The sequence below is a fragment of the Balaenoptera musculus genome, chromosome 17, assembly GCF_009873245.2.
Source record: "Balaenoptera musculus isolate JJ_BM4_2016_0621 chromosome 17, mBalMus1.pri.v3, whole genome shotgun sequence".
In the NCBI taxonomy this organism is placed as follows: domain Eukaryota; kingdom Metazoa; phylum Chordata; class Mammalia; order Artiodactyla; family Balaenopteridae; genus Balaenoptera; species Balaenoptera musculus.
In genome coordinates this window covers 17,681,227-17,698,437 of record NC_045801.1, presented here as the reverse complement: position 1 = coordinate 17,698,437, position 17,211 = coordinate 17,681,227, and the positions used below count along the sequence as shown (strand labels likewise).

Below are 17,211 nucleotides of genomic sequence, written 5' to 3'. Positions count from 1 at the left end.
AAGAAAGTAAAGTGATAATCTATTTCTTGTTTTACCAGTGTCTTTCCCTTCTCCCCCACGGTCCTCCAAACCCCCTATTAATTTGCTATTATTAATCAGCTCTGGCCTTAGGAATGAGATAATCTAGTTTGTTAATATTTTATCCTAATCTGAATCAATATGCTCTGAGAAGGCTTGAGAGAGTTTTGGTACATGTCTATTTAACTTCTTAGAAATGCTTTTTTAAAAAACTTTTTTCAGAATCTTGGCCATATTTTGGATAGCTCATGCTGCTTGATAGTAACATTGCTGTTGAACGTCTTTAAAGCCATAGAGCCTAGCATCAAATCTCAGACTTATCACTCATGAGAGTTATATATTTGAAAAAGTTATAATATCTCTCGATATCAGTTTCTTATTTTACAAGAGTGAGGATGATGATACCTCACAGCACTTAGAACAAGGCATTACATTGATGGCTGCATGTGAAATAAGCTATATCCTTTTTAATTAATTTCTAAGTTGATGAGATGCTTTCAGCTATTCAAATAATGGTTATTGATCCATGTATTCTGTTTACAGATTTTTTTCCCTCTGTAAACGTTTACTTTAAGGTATTTCATTTCCTCCTTTTACCTTATAGGAGAGAGGGTCAGAAAGAAAGGGGGAAAATAAATATAAATAAATATTACTTTTTGTTGTTTAGTTTGATATCACACATGTCGAAAAAGGCTGAAGCCTTTAATTTCAATCAGCCTTAAGAATTTGGATTTTTGGTAGCATAGTCCTTTGTTCTTGTGTTTCTTCTATGTTTAAAACTTTATTTTCCTGCAAATACTATTTTCGCAGAAGAGCATTTTACTAGACATTTAAATTTTCTAGAATGATAGTACCTGAGGTAACTCCTGGTTTCATATCCATTTAGACATACCTGCAATTTCAGAGGAGTTATTATGTGTTTCTGTAGCATTCTAATAGTTTAAATGTGCCTTAAACACATAAGCTTTTATTGTCAATCTTCCTGTTTTACAGTCTTTCCAATTCAATCCTGCCTTCCGCACAAGGAAGACAGCTAGGAAACCTGCTCAGATTTCCTCTTCTCAACCTCCCTGCTGCCAGCTTTCCTACTCCCTTTTATCCCATAGGAAGCCAAGAGCCTGCTCAAATTTCCTTTGTGGAGTACGTATCCCACCTGGTTACTTCTTCTCCTGTTCAGCAACAGGTGGTTATTTTTGTACTGTCAGCGCTTTGGACTCCCTGGCTGTCAGATTTCATTCCCACTGGAAATGTAGACATTTGAGTTTGTTCCAGACGTCAGTGGGTATATTGCCAATTTCCATTTTCTGAAAATAATTTTCTTTTGATGGAATAATCTTGTTCCTTAACGATTCCATTAAATCAAAAAAAAAAAAGATTTTAGTTATACTTAAAGGCTGAATCAGTGATTGATCTGTTTGTTGCCTCTTTTCTGATTTCTTTCAAATGGTCTCCAAGCATGTGGATCATACCGAGTTAACCAGTGAACAATGGAATCAGAATTCCGGCAACCCCATTTTTTAGCCATGTTGCGTCATGAATTTCAGTGTTCTTCTCTTTACCATTATATTTGGGTTGGAAAAAGCTAATGAATCAGAACTCCTAAGGATAGAACACAGGACTATATACTTAAAAAATATTCACCCTAGGTAATAGTGAATGCTAGTCAGGCTTGGGAGCCGTTAGTCAAAACAATATCGTAACAATGAAAAATGAAAATATTTAATAGGTGTTTTTTTCCCCCATAGGAAGAGACTAAGAAAGTAAAGCTTTTTAAAAAAATTTTTTTAAATAGGAAAAGCTAAGGGACAATATGATCGAAATGACAAATAGCCTCATCAATATCTCCCAGGTATGAATTTTTCCCAGCAGTCTCAAGAACGTGAAAAATTTTTACACATTATGTTGTCTAAAGACTTATCAAGTGCTTGCTTCGGCAGTGAATATACTCAAGTTGGAATGATACAGAGAAGATTAACATGGTCCCTGAGCAAGGATGACACGCACATTCGTGAAGCGTTCCATGTTAAAAAAAAAAAAAAGACTTAAACTAAATTTTACTCTGAGCTCTCATGTTGTTGATCTGCCTAGAAATTCAGTCTCTGTTACTATAGGGGATTACTCCTCATCTTTTCCTAAAGGGTTGTGCAAAACCTCATACGATCTGATTCAGAGCAGAATATTCCAGAAGGCTCCTTCATTCTTGGCCCATGTGCATCATCACTAATGGGCTCTCCATTGTAGTCCTCATGGTGACTTGGAGTCAGAAAGCACCTTGGCTCCCTCTATACTTTTGGACATTAGATTTTTGGCTTTGCCTGGAGGTCCAGTGTTAAGGGTACACCAAATCCCTCTCTGAGATTATGTTGCCTTATCAAGCTCTAAGCCTCACCAAGAGACCAGGGCTTAGAGCACTGCTGCTTACAGTTTGTTCTGCCGTCCTCCCTTTCACAGTCTTGGGTAATCTCCCTGTCTTTTACTCTGATCATTTGTGCTTCTACCATCCATTTGATCTGTAATTCTTTGCCATACATATATTATCATCATGTGGCATGAATGTGGTATGAGTTCCTTATTCCACAAATAAGATGAAAGCAGCTTTCATCAACCTTTTCATTGCTAAGGGTGAAGGAAACACAGGACAGGGAGGTGTAATGTAACGAACATCAGCTTAAGAGCTATACATGAATGCACTTAAAATTGGAAATGGCTGCTTAAAGGCAGGAGTATATCTGAATATAATTCTCTCATTCCTAAAATAAGGACAGTAATACTTAACTGCTCTAGAGGTAATGTTGCTACAGAGGTAATATGCATAATACATCTGGCCCAGAACAATTGTTCTTTCATTGTTAGATTACTGATAGTTGGCATGAGGCTGGGTAGACCATTATGAACAGGGAATGAATTTATATGAGTCTTCAGATCATAGCCTCAACCAAAAGAGCTCCATGCTTTTGAGTGGGTGAGTCTATTTCCACCTCTTCATAAGATATATTTTCTTCCATTCTTTCGTTCAACAAATGTTTATTACTTAAGATAAATCATATACTTTGCCATAGTCTATGATTTTAATAAGAAAGGCTAACACAGCTTGTCACAGAGTTCATATTGAGGTATGTGTGTAGTAGGGGAGGGCAGCCAATTAAAATGCAGTGTGTTAAGTGCTAAGATATATGTTGTAAAGGGAACTTTTACGCATGGGGCATCAGTCTATGCCTGAGTGGTAGAGAGAAGTGATATCTAGGCACAGAGATCACCATCTTCTAAATACTTCGTTAATTAACTGATTATTTGTTGCTTTGCCTTCGTTTTTTGGCCATGTGGCGCAGCATGTGGGATCTTAGTTCCCCAGCCAGGGATCGAACCCGTGCCTCCTGTAGTGGAAGCTCAGAGTCTTAACCACTGAATGGACAGGGAAGTCCCGCTTTGCCTTCTTTCTAAAGATAAAATGCTCCATAGTTACTTGGCTCTGTTAGTCATACTTTAGAACACAGAAAGTGCATTTGCCCTTGGTTAATTTACGTCTAGTTGCATCAGGTTAAAAAAAAAGAGTTCTGACTTCCACACTGACAGTGACAGTGTCTCCTATCTTCCTTTTCTTAACTTTCCTGTTAAAAAGATTAAGGCAATGATATCCCTTTGTCTTTTTTTTCTCCTTGTTTAAACTGGGAGCATTTTCTTTAAACAAAAATCTTATTGGGATATTAAAATTTAAAGCAGAAAAAAAAAACCCAATCCACATGTGTTTTTGTTAGTCAAGAACTTCTCAAATTTTCTCCATCCCCTCCGCACTATTCTTTCCTCACCCTCCAGAAATCCCTCTAGAGAACCCTAGTTTAGCTCAGATAACGTAAGACAGGTTGAGGAAGAGAGCAGACTTTCTGAAACTGAATTATGGTGAAGAAGTGATTTAGCATTTGCCAGACCTGAAATTCAGGAAGATAGTCAAGATGACGTTTCAAATTATTTCCAATGATAAGAGTTTATAGATAAATGATGCATTAGTGAGATCTGAACTGCTTTTATTCAGAACCGTTTTCTTGTATCTTAGTAATGTTTCCTAGGCCATTAAAAACTTGCTAGTGCCACTGGAAACAATAAAAAATGTGTCATACAGAATATGAAGAAAGGATAAAGTGACATAGTCTTGCCAATCTTATTTTTGGGAAGAGCATGGAAATTTCATGTTTCTTCTTGGTGTTCTTCAAGATTCGAAGTCTTTCTCTTTTCATATGTAGGGATTTGAAAAGGTCAGCATTCAGTAAGATGGGAAAGATTTGGCCATATTTTATGAAACTCTTGGAAGAAGGAGAGAGAGGGAGAAAGAAAGAAATTTTCCAAGTGGTTGTACAGATGAGATATTATTGTGTGGTGTACTTGCTTACAGCTGGTAGTAATCACTCCTCAACAGCATACGATTATTTCCCGGTATCAAATGTGAACATATGTGAGCCTTTCCCTTCAAGAGCACTTTTTATTCATGTTCTTGAATATAGGTTATCATTGTGATCCTAATGCACTTTTATTAGAGTCTGTTTTTAATCAAATGAAAGGTCTTTACTGATGAATATTTCTTGTGGGTAAAAAAGCCAACCCACTGAAAAATGGATAACAGAAATTTCTTTGATAAATCATTTAGTTTTTCTTCTTCATTTTGAAAAACATGGCTTAGTAATGTGTATCTTCAGAGGCTGTTGTTTATTCACAAGTACCATAGATTTTTTTTTACAGTAATTCAGAGTTAGCAGCTCAAAAAAGTAATTCTTTTGGAGAAGACCATCATCCACCTTATATTAAAATAATCTTAATTAGCTCCAAGGTAAAAAGTATTTTGGTCTCACTTCCATTTATTTTCAGAAAATTTAAAAGCAATTCTTTAAGATATACTTCGATATGATGTCATCGTAGCTGTGGTAGGCTAAAAAAATGTTCCCCCAAAGACGTATTCACTTCCTAATGCCTGTGATCTGTGAAGATTATCTTATATACTCATGTGGCAAAAGATGTGATCAAGTTAAGGGTCTTGAGAGAAGGCACTTAGCTTGGATGATGTCATAAACCTTAAATACCATCACAAGTGTTCTCATAAGAAAGAGGTAGAGGGATATTAGGCAAAGATACACAGAGAAGAAGATGATATAAAGATGAAGCAGAGAGGAGCCACAAACCAAGGAATGCTGACAGCCGCCAGAAGGTAAAAGGAGCAGGGGATGCATTCTCTCCTAGAGTCTCTGGAAGGAGTGCAGACCTGACTAAACCATGACTTCAGGCTTCTGAGCTCCAGAACTGTGAAAGAATAAATTTCTTCTGTTTTAAAATGTCAAGTGTGTGCTAATTATTACAACAGCTACAGCAAACAAAAATAGTTATATTAAAAAAAAACAATAATAGAAGCTACCTAAGGTAAGTTTAAATTCCTATTTTGTGTGAAATGCAAAATCAGCTGCTAGTCTGTATGAATTGTTGATTGGTTTATGTTTTTAGCGCTTTCTATAGGTTAAATTCATCCTTAATCCATTTTTCTCTCTAATCCCACATTGCAATTTTGTTGAAACATCTCTTCTGATTATGGCCCTACATGAGGTACAACTCTGATTTGCTTGGATACATTTGGGGCTGTGGTTAAAATTCAAGGTTGCTCTTCTTATTTAAATTATTGGATATTTTATTTCTCTTTCTATTGCCATTCAGTAAATGCATATTTATGCCCTAGAAATGATCTTAGGCTTTGCAGGATTCATGATCAATAATAAGTTAGGCACATCCTTTGCCTTCATGGAGTTTATAGTGGAAGAGTAAATAAATAATAATAACAATAAACAATTGCAAAACAGTGAAAAAATATTTAACCACTGTACATGAAGACTTTGTTATTTTGATCAAGTTTTATAATAGTAATTATTTTATAGAATTCTAAAATAATGGTTCAACACAGAAAAGGTATTGATTGGAATCCATACATACAGCGTTCTTATACAGTCATGCCTCGGTATCTGCGGGGGATTGGTTCCAGGACTCCTGAGGATACCAAAATCTGTGGATGCTCAAGTCCTTCATATAAAATGCCTTTAGTACAGTCAACCCTCCGTATCCATGAATCTGGGAATTCAACCAACCTGGGAAAGAGTATTCTAGTCTCACTTCCATTTATTTTCCAAAAACTGAAAAGCAGTTCTTTGAGATATACTTCAATATGATGCCAACATACTGTGGTAGGCTGAAAAAGATGGTCCCCCCAATACATTTATTTCCTAAACCCTGGAATTTGTGAATATTAACCTTATATCCTTATGTGGCAAAAGAGGTGATTAAGGATCTTGAGAGAAAACCCTTAGCTTGGATTATCTGGGAAACCCTAAAGACCCTCACAAGCGCCCTTATAAGAAAGAGGTAGAGGGATGTATAGCAGACAAAGATATACGGAGTAGAAGATGATATAAAGACAGAGCAGAGGGAGATGCAGGTTGGTTGAATCCATAAATGTGGAACCCAAGGATCCTGAGGGCTGACTGTACATGTATATGTACAACATATATCTTAGATTCTTAGTATAATTTTTTGTTGTTCTTTCACTGTAAAGAGACAAAAGAGACCTGATTATAGTAGTGTAAATCCACAACAATTCCAGTGCTCTGACAGTAAATGTAACAGTAACTGTAGTATATACAAAGGCAAGCATTGCAACTCTATTCCCTCATACCAAATTTATCAAGTCTTCCTGTGACACTCAGAGCAACACACCAAATCCTAACGAATGCCTTAGAACTTAGAATTTACTTCTCACTTTAAGTTTCAAGTCCTGGTATCCTTTCTTTGTAACACTCTTCCTAATGCAGATTGTTTAGAAAGAACTTTAACTTATTCTTTCATTACCAGGTTGTCAACAAATATGTGCTATGCATTCGTTATGTGAAGTGTTGGAAAATAAAGCAAAATCAGGTGCAAAGCATGACAGAGGAAAGCTGGCGAAGATGGATATTAAAGCAGACCCCTTTCTTTGTAAAGCATCTTATGAAGTCATATGAACCATAGGAAATTGCCAATATTTAATTATTTTTGACCTACAATAACTGTGATTTCATATCGTTCAACACAATCATTAGTAGAGATTTGGCAGCTCACTGGTGAATTTAATTTGACTTAGTGTAGTGTGCCAAACCTGGTAAATATATTCAGGCCAGTTTTCAGTTTGTTTCAATCATATTCAACAGAAATGAGTGGTTCTGTTTTTTCCCATAGGTCCATATAAACTAGACTGGATTTTTGCAAACACCTTTTAGATATATTCAAGTTCTATTAGGCTGCAGTTTTAGCAAAAGAAGATATTCTTCTCACTCACTTCAGTTTCTTAATACTCTAGACCAGGGATAGACAAACTTTTTTTTTTTTTTTTTTGGTAAAGGGCCAGATAGCAAGTATTTTAGATTTACAGGTCATATGGTCTCTTTAGTAACTACTCAAATCTGCCCTTGTAGTGCAGAAGAGCCATAGATAACATGAAAGTGAATGAGCACGGCTGGGTTCCAAAAAAACTTTATTTATTCATAATGAAATTTAAATTGAAATATTTTGATATTTGATATTTTTGATAATTTTTATTTTGATAATTTTTCAATAGTTAAAAAATGCAAAATTCATTGTTAGTTAATGAGCCATATGAAAGCATGCAGAGAGTCATCATTAGCCCATGGGCTGTAGTTTGTTCATGCCTGCTCTGGAAGTACGTTTGTCAAAATGTTTAGGAAACTCTTTGTGAGATTCTTTTGGGTCCATGACGCATTAGGCTTAATAGACAAGCCAAGAGAGTCCTTCCAAGTTCAAATTTCCTAGAATCCTATAACTTCAAATTTCTACTCAGGAGTGCTGCCACAAATGCCATTATTCTAATATTCAGCAGGTTCTGTTCTAAGAAAGGAGATGCCTTTTATTTTCCAGCAGATGTTCTCAGCAGTACTGTACACTAACTGGAAAAAAAAGTAACCGAGTCAGAGAGGAAACTAAACCAAGGGAAATTTCATTTCCTTTCTAGCACAGAAATACTAGGCAGTGTCAGATTTTTCTCCTGCATTCATCAACACCTCTTCCAGATGAAGGTAGTGCTTTGAGGGTCAAATAGAACAGAGCCCTGGGCATCCCCATCGAGAGGCATGGACTTCCTCATGAGCTAGTTTCCTCATTTTGGAAGTCCGCAGTGAGATTAACTTGCTTCTTTCTTTTGCTCTGTCCTTTTAACTGTTAATATCTACTGAACAGTCTTTCATTTTGCCAGCTATAATCACAAACAGCCACAGGGTTGGACAGTTTATGCCCCTAACTTACAAAGGGTTCATTCAGTGATTGATTTCATGTCTGAAAAAAAAAGATCACCTACGAGGTGTAAGTAAGTGGGTAAGTAAGTGAGCAATCCCTGTTCTTCAGGAAAATGAACACTTCATTCTGAGCTGGAGATTGGCCAACTGGACAGCGATTTGAGACCATTTTTCATCCTCTCCTTCTTCAGCTGACTGCTCTTTCCACACTAGATAACTGAAGCTTTTACTTTCATCCCTGCCTGAAAATCAAGCCATTTGCAAATCTATGTCACTTTCCAGAGCTCGTTGGAGAGAGAAGGCAGTAGTGTCATTTTATCCTACCTCAAACAGAATAAGGTGATTTCAGTAGAGTAGACAAAGAACTCTAAGTCACACTTGGGACTTTTCTCTTTAATGTGAAAAAAATAAAATCTGGGCATGAATTATTGGTTTGAGAATTGTGAGTGGTGACTATTTCATGTGGAGTGATTTTCTTGTGCCATGGTGGTTGTTGGAGCTTTTTACATAATATGGAATCCAGTTTAATTCAAAACTTCATCACTTCTTTACCTCCCTGTGCCTCAGTTTTCCTCATCTGTACAATGGGGGTAATAACAGCAGGCTGTTCTGAGAACAGAAGAGTTGATTCTTGTTCTTTGCATGGTTTGCCTCGTTTAATTATTATTGACCCAAATATCAATATCTCTACTACCTGAATTCTACTCACTGAGTACATTGTGTTGGGAATGTTAGCCCTTGGAAAACCCAGCTTTTGCTTAACTCTTGTGGCTCTTCCTCTCAAATCCTATAATCTAGTCACAGAGATGACTTTGATCCCGAAAGACTATGTTCTCCCCATTTCTGTGCCTTTATACATATATTATTCCATCAGCTTAGAAACACACTTTCCTTTCTTTGACTTGCCTAAAAACTAATTTCCAGATGCTTAGAGAGTTTCCCTTTGAGAAAGACATTCCCAGCCTTTGCCCTTTCCATCCTAAGCCATAAAAGCTTCTATGCTGCATGCTGAGTTTTTTTTTTAAGCACTTGGTTTTATTTATTTATTTATTATTATTATTTTTTGGCCATGCCATGCGGCTTGTGGGATCTTAGTTCCCAGACCAGGGATCAAACCCTGGCCCCCAGCAGTGGAAGCATGGAGTTCTAACCACTGGACCACCAGGGAATTCCCCTGCATGCTGAGTTTTACTCAAGCACTTACATTGTATTATCTATGTATCTGATCCCCAGGTTTCTATACTGTCACCTCTTCATAAAAAAAGGGCTGTTTTTCCTTTGTTTTAATACCTTAGCTTAACATTAAGTCAGAAGTAAGAAGTGAATGTTATTACAATTATTGACCTATAAAAAATAATTTAATATGATAGATAAGATTAGAATTGTAGAGAAACGCTTGGGGAGGTTTTCTCTTTTCATTCTTAGTCTTGTACACTTGATTGAGGGCAAAAAAATACTATAGCCAAGAGATCAGCAATAAACCATGTCCTGGCTGTACAATCTGTCCTGGATTTCTCTATTCTCTTAGATTCTAGCTTCACTACATTGGTCATGTTCTTTCTCCTATTATTGCATTCAATTATGTCACAAGCCCAAGTATGTGTCATGAGAAACTCAATAAGAGCCGAGGCAAATGCAGGTATAAAATAGTTTCTTCTTGGAATGTCTTGTTCATTTTAGCAGGAAACAACCAAGAGGCAGCAAGAGTAACAAATTAGGTGATATGAATATAAAATTAAATCAGCAAACATATACTTGTTCCTGTAACACAGAAAAGTCAAATTTGCAAGTTGTGTGACTTGCATAATAACAGGAATATCGATGTATTATAATGAAGAGTACATTGGATCAAGAGTGAGAAAACTAGGTTTTCACCCGGACATTGCCATTCCCAGCTGTTTCAATTGGGCAATGTCATCCTTTCACTCCTAGTTTTCTCTTTTGTACAACAGAGTTGGTTATATTAAGATCTGGTGTGCTTTTTATTTTACTGTCAGAATGTCCAGCTAAAGAGGTCTGGGTCTGCTCTTTGATAAAAACCCTTACTCCTAACTAGTGTTTTCTCAAGCTAAATCCTTTGTTCCTACCTTGCATCTGTGGGGAACTCATTCTGCTTGGGAAGTTGTGGAGTAGTAAATTTGGGAGAAAGCATTTCAGTAAACAGGATTGCTTCTAGTTTTTAAAAGCCCATAGAGAAAGTCCTAGAAGCCGGGCAAGCATTCTCTAGGATATTCTTTGGATTTTTAATTTGGATACTTTTCATTCCTTTAGTCAAGCAACTGCAGGATGGGATCTATAGTAATTACTCCTCAAAAGAAAAGTCTCCTAGACTTTCTTTCCGGCTCCAAAAACTAGTGTATTGAAGATTAGCCTGCTCTGCTTCTGCAGCTGGGAAATTGCTATAAAGCAGTTGTCCAAATCCTAGACTATCTATACAATCACAAGCCACTGGTGAGATTCAGAGCCAGAAAATGGGCTCAGGTGAGTTTAATTGACAAAAATGTTTCCCATCTTCTGATGGAAATTCTCTTGTCCTTGCTGTACACAGTGTTCCTTATTCCCCACCCCTTAATCCTGGGCCCTAGAAGCCTAGATATGATGAAAAAAGTATTCATAAATTAAAAGAGATGACTGGTATTTGTGTGTCTATTCAACTGAAGGCATATCTGAGAACCAGCCTTATTCCTTCTCTTAATTAGGGGCTGCTGCTACTTGCCTTTTCCTAAATTTACACTCTCTATCTCCTTCCAGGGACCGCTGTGTTCATATGTCTATCTCTCCCATAAGTGACCATTACATCTCCACCCCACCCCCTGAAATATCCATTACATTCCCAGTTCTGAACTTTACCCTGTCTATGCTCTGCTGTGTATTCAGTAATCCAGTTGAGTTTAAATTGCCAATAGTAGGTAAGAGTATAAGGCATCACATTTCCTACAAATCAACCATGTTTTAATGAGAATAAATCATGACTATAATAGGTGGGTTAATAGTTGCTAACATCAAACAGTCAAATTGGCAGGTCTACATTCCACCTTCAATAAACTTGGCCCTGCCCTTGTGTTCTGCTTAGTGACCAGAGGCCTTCATTATTTCAGAGCTCTGTGGGCTACCATCTACCATTGCAGATATATATATTTTCCATGCCAGGGAAGGGATTTTTGCTGAAGAAAGGATATCACGTAAAATCGCTCATATTGATAATAAACTAGCCAAAGACAAAATCTTGAATCCTCCTTCCATCTCATCCTTGCTTTCCTCTCTGTCCTCACGCCTCCATTTCTGCAATTGATTGGCACTGCGTTTTATGAAAACATTTATTCTACTGACTGTGTTGAGAAAGGGATGAAGATTTATTCCAGTCTGGCTCCCGATATCGTCAAGAAGTAAATTGTCCCTAAACACCCTCACTTCTCTGCTCTGTTGGTGATCATCAAAATTATTGAAAATGTCAGCTGAGAGCATTCTCATGCAAATGGATAGAATCTGAGCAGTAGAGTAAACAAAAATAAAATTTCTTGCATTGGGAGGACTCAAACTTATTTTGAAACCTTCAAGATGAATTCATTTGAATACAATTTTTCTTTTAAACATACTTAATATGCTCTGTTCACCCTATATGGTATCAACCTTCGTATTACTCCTCTAGGAAAAAAAAGATACAGTTTTGAGCTTCTGTTTATTCTTAAGAGATTCAAAATTACCAGACGGATAGTAAAGGGAACTGACTCAAATATATTTGTCCGAAGAGAGAGCCTTTGTAACCTATCTCCCCCACGTGCAGTTTCAAAACCACCTAACGCTAATGAATGGGAGGACCGCCTCGCCTCTGGATGAGAAACTGTCATGGTGACATCTGGATTGGATTAACTCTTCTGAGCCAGTATTCACTCTCCGACTGAAGCAGAAGCAGGGACATCGTCAGACTGTAAGACTGTAAACACTTAGCACAGGAGCAAAGTCCAGAGACCCCTAGAGTCCCTAGCCACCTTTTGAGAATTCACTGTCAAGTCATAATGAGATGGATGGAGAGCGTGGGGAAGTGTAGGTTTCCTTACTCTTATCCTAGAGTTGTGTCCTTTTCCTCTTGCTGCCTAACTCCTGCAGAAAGGGGAAAAACCCTGTAACAGCAAGGGGACCACACCCTGACATTTTATTTCACCAAAACTTCATAGCCAACCTGGGACTGGTGAAAAATAAGATTCCAAGTCAAGTTACGTTCTGGGTCGTTTTGTGGCAGTTTGTCCTCATGTGGAAAATAAATAACAGGGATGCAAGAAGCATCATGTCTGATGTTTTTGATTTTTAAGATGACACATACAAAATAAACCAACATTTTGGTCAGGATGAACTTTATCAGGGTCAGATACTTTTGTTTCCCAGGGGAGGTTTAAATAACACATTCAGAAGGAGACCTTTAGCCTTGGCAACAGATTGTCAGGATTGCCCCAGGCTTTGAAAAAATACATGTTTCTCTGTCAGTCTACCTTATTTTCCTTAACATATTGATGCAACTAGGCAATTTCAGTGTGGGCTCCAGATTTAGCACATTATGACGTGTTTAAGCAGTACATATATGGTTAAATTCTTCACGCTAATAATCTAAGAGATCTCATTTATACTCTCTTTCCTTGGTCTGCTTTGAATAAAAATTATAACTAAATTAATATTTGTTTATTGTAAGTTTTATTTAAAGTCTTGAACTCTCCATTAAAAAAGTTAAGATTTGGGAAATTGGGTTCAGATATCATAGTGCCTATTTTCTAATATTCAAGAATCATAGAACCAGGTTGCTTGTAATCTAGGTAACAATATCATTTTTTTTTCAATTTCTGAAATGGGCAAAATACTAGAGAACAGGAAAAAAATCCATTTCCTAATGACCAATCACAACCTTTAGAATGAAAAATAGTTAAGAAGGAAAAAATTTATAAGATTTTAAATAATAGATCAACTTCAATTATATGAAATAAAAGAGCAGTGTTTGAAATATTAGGAATATCGAGATCAACATTTTCATGATTGTCATCAATGAAATACTAGTCAGATGCCTCCTGAGGACAATTCACAGTGCTAGATATGAGGAATTTAAAGTGTATGTTTTGATCCTTATTCTGTAAAAACATTTATTTAGGGCTTCCCTGGTGGCGCAGTGGTTGAGAATCTGCCTGCCAATGCAGGGGACACAGGTTCGAGCCCTGGTCTGGGAAGATCCCACATGCCGCGGAGCAACTGGGCCCGTGAGCCACAACTACTGAGCCTGCGCGTCTGGAGCCTGTGCTCCGCAACAAGAGAGGCCGCGATAGTGAGAGGCCCGCGCGCCGCGATGAAGAGTGGCCCCCGCTTGCCACAGCTAGAGAAAGCCCTCGCACAGAAACGAAGACCCAACACAGCCATAAATAAATAAATAAATTAAAAAAAAAACCAAAACATTTATTTAGGAAGATGAAACTTATAGATTGGCATAACAGAAGTTCTCAATGAATGATCAAGTCACAAAATGCTGTGGGAATTCAGAAAGGGAAAAAAATATTGCGATGTAATAATCAAAATAAGGAAAAATGATTTGAGTTCGGCTTAGACTATTTGGACTTTGAAGAGGAGACAGCGTTCCAGGCAAGTGGGCCTAGAGAGCAAAGCTTTGAAGATGGTAATGAGCATACCTGTTAGGGAAACAATAAACAATTCCCTTTGATTTGTGAGAGAGCTCAGTGGAGACTCCAGGAACCATATCAGGGAGGCAATCATGCAAAGCTTGCTTACTGGGCTAAGGAATGCAACTAGATTAGCGGGAAACGGAGAAGCAAACTCAACAGGACCGGAATTATATGTTCCAAAGTGAGGGAATCATGGACACAGAAGGAAAGGATCAGAATCTCAGGAGAAAAATCTCAGAACTGATATTGCTGGACAGATCTTGGCTGACTTTAGAAGCTGCTATCCTTTAGTTCATCTTTTCCATCCTCATTTCACCTGGGCTGACCCTTTCTTGGCACTGAACACAGCAACTTGCAGTACATGTTTCTTCTAGGCTAAAAGCACTTTGTGGATAAATATCTGTCTTTTTTTTTTTGTTTCTCTAGTTCGCAGCACATTGACTAACATATTAGAAACTCAATAGCCATTTGTTATGTGATTGAATGAGTGAACAACTAAATAAGACAATTATAGTAATTAAACATCTCAGTTAATGGAACTAGAATGCCAATATTCACCTAGACATAAGATGACAATGTCTTTTATTCCTCCCTCTGTCATGTTTCCCACATCTAATCTACATCAGCAAATACTATAAGTCACATGGTAGCATCCTCTGCCATACTCTAGTGGCTGAAATTATCACAAGTATGCCTTGATACTTGGGAGGAGACAGAGACCCATCACTAGATGGGAGGAGTGTCTAAGAATATGGGAGCACATTGTCTACTGTAACATCACTTCCTTTGCAGCCTATTGTACTTTTTTTATCCTGTATGCTGCCACTCCATTTCATTCATCTTCCTAAAGTAACAGTGCGACTTCCCTCCTCAAAAGCCTTCCATGGGTCTCCATTTCCTTCTGAATAAAGGACATACTTTTGTGTGTGTGTGTATTTCCTTTTTTTTTAATTGAAGTCTAGTTGATTTATAATGTTGTGTTAGTTTCAAGCGTACAGCAAAGTGATTCAGTTATACACATACATATATACTATTTTTTAGATTATTTTCCATTATAGGTTATTACAAGATATTGAATATAGTTCCCTGCACTATACAGTAGGTCCTTGTTGTTCATCTATTTTATATACAGTAGTGTGTATATGTTAATCCCAAACTCCTAATTTATCCCTCCCTCACCTTTCCCCTTTGGTAACCATAAGTTTGTTTTTTAAGTCCGTGAGTCTATTTCTGTTTTGTAAATAAGTTCATTTGTATCATTTTTTAGATTCCACATGTGATATCATATGATATTTGCCTTTCTCTATCTGACTTACTTCACTTAGTGTGATAATCTCTAGGTCCATCCATGTTGCTGCAAATATATATATACTACTCCTTCTTTATCTATTCATCTGTCGTTGGGCATTTAGGTCGCTTCCATGTCTTGGTTATTGCACGTAGTGCTGCTATGAACATTGGGGTTCATGTATCTTTTCGAATTAGAGTTTTTGTCTTTTGCAGATATATGCCTAGGAGTGGGATTGTTGGATCATATGGTAGTTCTATTTTTAGTTTTTTTAAGGAACATCCATACTGTTCTCCATAGTGACTGTACCAATTTACATTTCCACCAGCGGTGTAGGAGGGTTCCTTTTCTCCATACCCTCTCTGGCACTTATTATTTGTACACTTTTTGATGATGGCCATTCTGACTGGTGTGAAATGATACCTCATTGTAGATTTGGTTTGTGTTTCTCTAATAATTAGTGATGCTGAGCATCTTTTCATGTGCCTGTTGGCCAACTGTATATCTTTTTGGAGAAATGTTTGTTTTTTGATATTGAACTTATGAGCAGTTTGTATATTTTGGAAATTAATCCCTGTTGGTTGTATCATTTACAAATATATTTTCCCATTCCATAGGTTGTTGAATAAGGAATATAATCTTAATTTCATCCCACTTTTGCAGTATTTTCTTCCACTATTCTTAATGCATTTAAACTATACTGGACCCAAACTTACTGTTACCTATAAATGTTAGCTTTCCTGCTTTTATCATTTTTGCTAATGTTCTGTCTTCCACTTAGAATGCTGTTTATTTGTACAGTACCTTCAGTTTCTAAAACTTCATCTACCCTTGAAAATCTAACTAAAAACACACTGCTTCAGAGAAGCAGATCATAAATAATTATCTATTGTGTGTATACTTCAGCATGTCCTTCACTGGATTACTTAATTATATTTGATTCTACTGAGCAGGCTCAAATTATACTACACCATTACTCGTAAAAGTTAAAACACTTAAATATATAATATATAATTACTTAATAAGAATTTAAAAATATAATATAATATAATCACTCTAGCAAAAGTTTAAAAAACTAAATTTGAAGTTTCAGTCCAATACTTGTCTCATGATCATTCTTTTTACCAACTACTACTAAACTTTTCCCTTTCTCTGTATTGGAGGTTAAATCAAACACAATTTTAAATATTATTTCTAAAATATGTTACATTTTCTAAGTTCAAAGGCTTCTAGTGCAAACATATAACACTTGGGTTATCTTGATGACTGAATGGCAGGTTGCCAAAAAATTCTTACATGGTCTAGTCTTTAGTTTGCTCCAAATGTAAAAAAGGGTCATCAGTTCATCCTCTCTTCTTTTTTAATTACTATATAATTGACATATAACATTATCATCTTCTCATAGTAGGTCCTGTCAAATCACTTTGCATTTTAGTGGTTTTAAGTCTGCAGTCACCACAGCTGCAAGCAACTATATAGTCTATTCTCTCTTCCATAAGGAAGTAAATAATTCAATGTTTTAAATAAATTCTGCCCTAGGTAAATATAATTCTTTTTTATGTGATATAGACAGATATTTCTCTTGAACAGTTATAAAAACAACTAAAAACACACAAAAATGAATGTATATGGCTAATTCCATCATTTATAGAAATGGATTCTGAATAATTTTTTTGTTGTTTTAAGAAATGATGAATAGCATAAAGTCACCATTCTTAACCAAGCTAAGTATGTATTTAATAATAGGTATACATTTATGTAATAAGGCAATGTTGAACTCCTTTTCTAGGTGTTGTCTTAACATCATGGCCTTTTTCTCTGTGTTTCATTACCTGGGTGCAGAACTTCTCCAAGAATAGAATTAAAATGACTGCAATTCACTGTCTATTTCTTTCCAGATCTCTAACTAGAGTGAATGTAATGAAAAATAAAATTATTG

General features: G+C 36.5%; 1 non-coding gene across 1 annotated transcript; it reads left to right on the top strand.

Annotated features, from left to right (window-relative positions):
• The first annotated feature begins 1,943 nt into the window (after nt 1-1,943).
• On the top strand, nt 1,944-2,046 carry LOC118883889. The gene has a single exon (XR_005017124.1). It is a non-coding gene; the product is annotated as a U6 spliceosomal RNA (small nuclear RNA).
• Nucleotides 2,047-17,211: the final 15,165 nt, after the last annotated feature.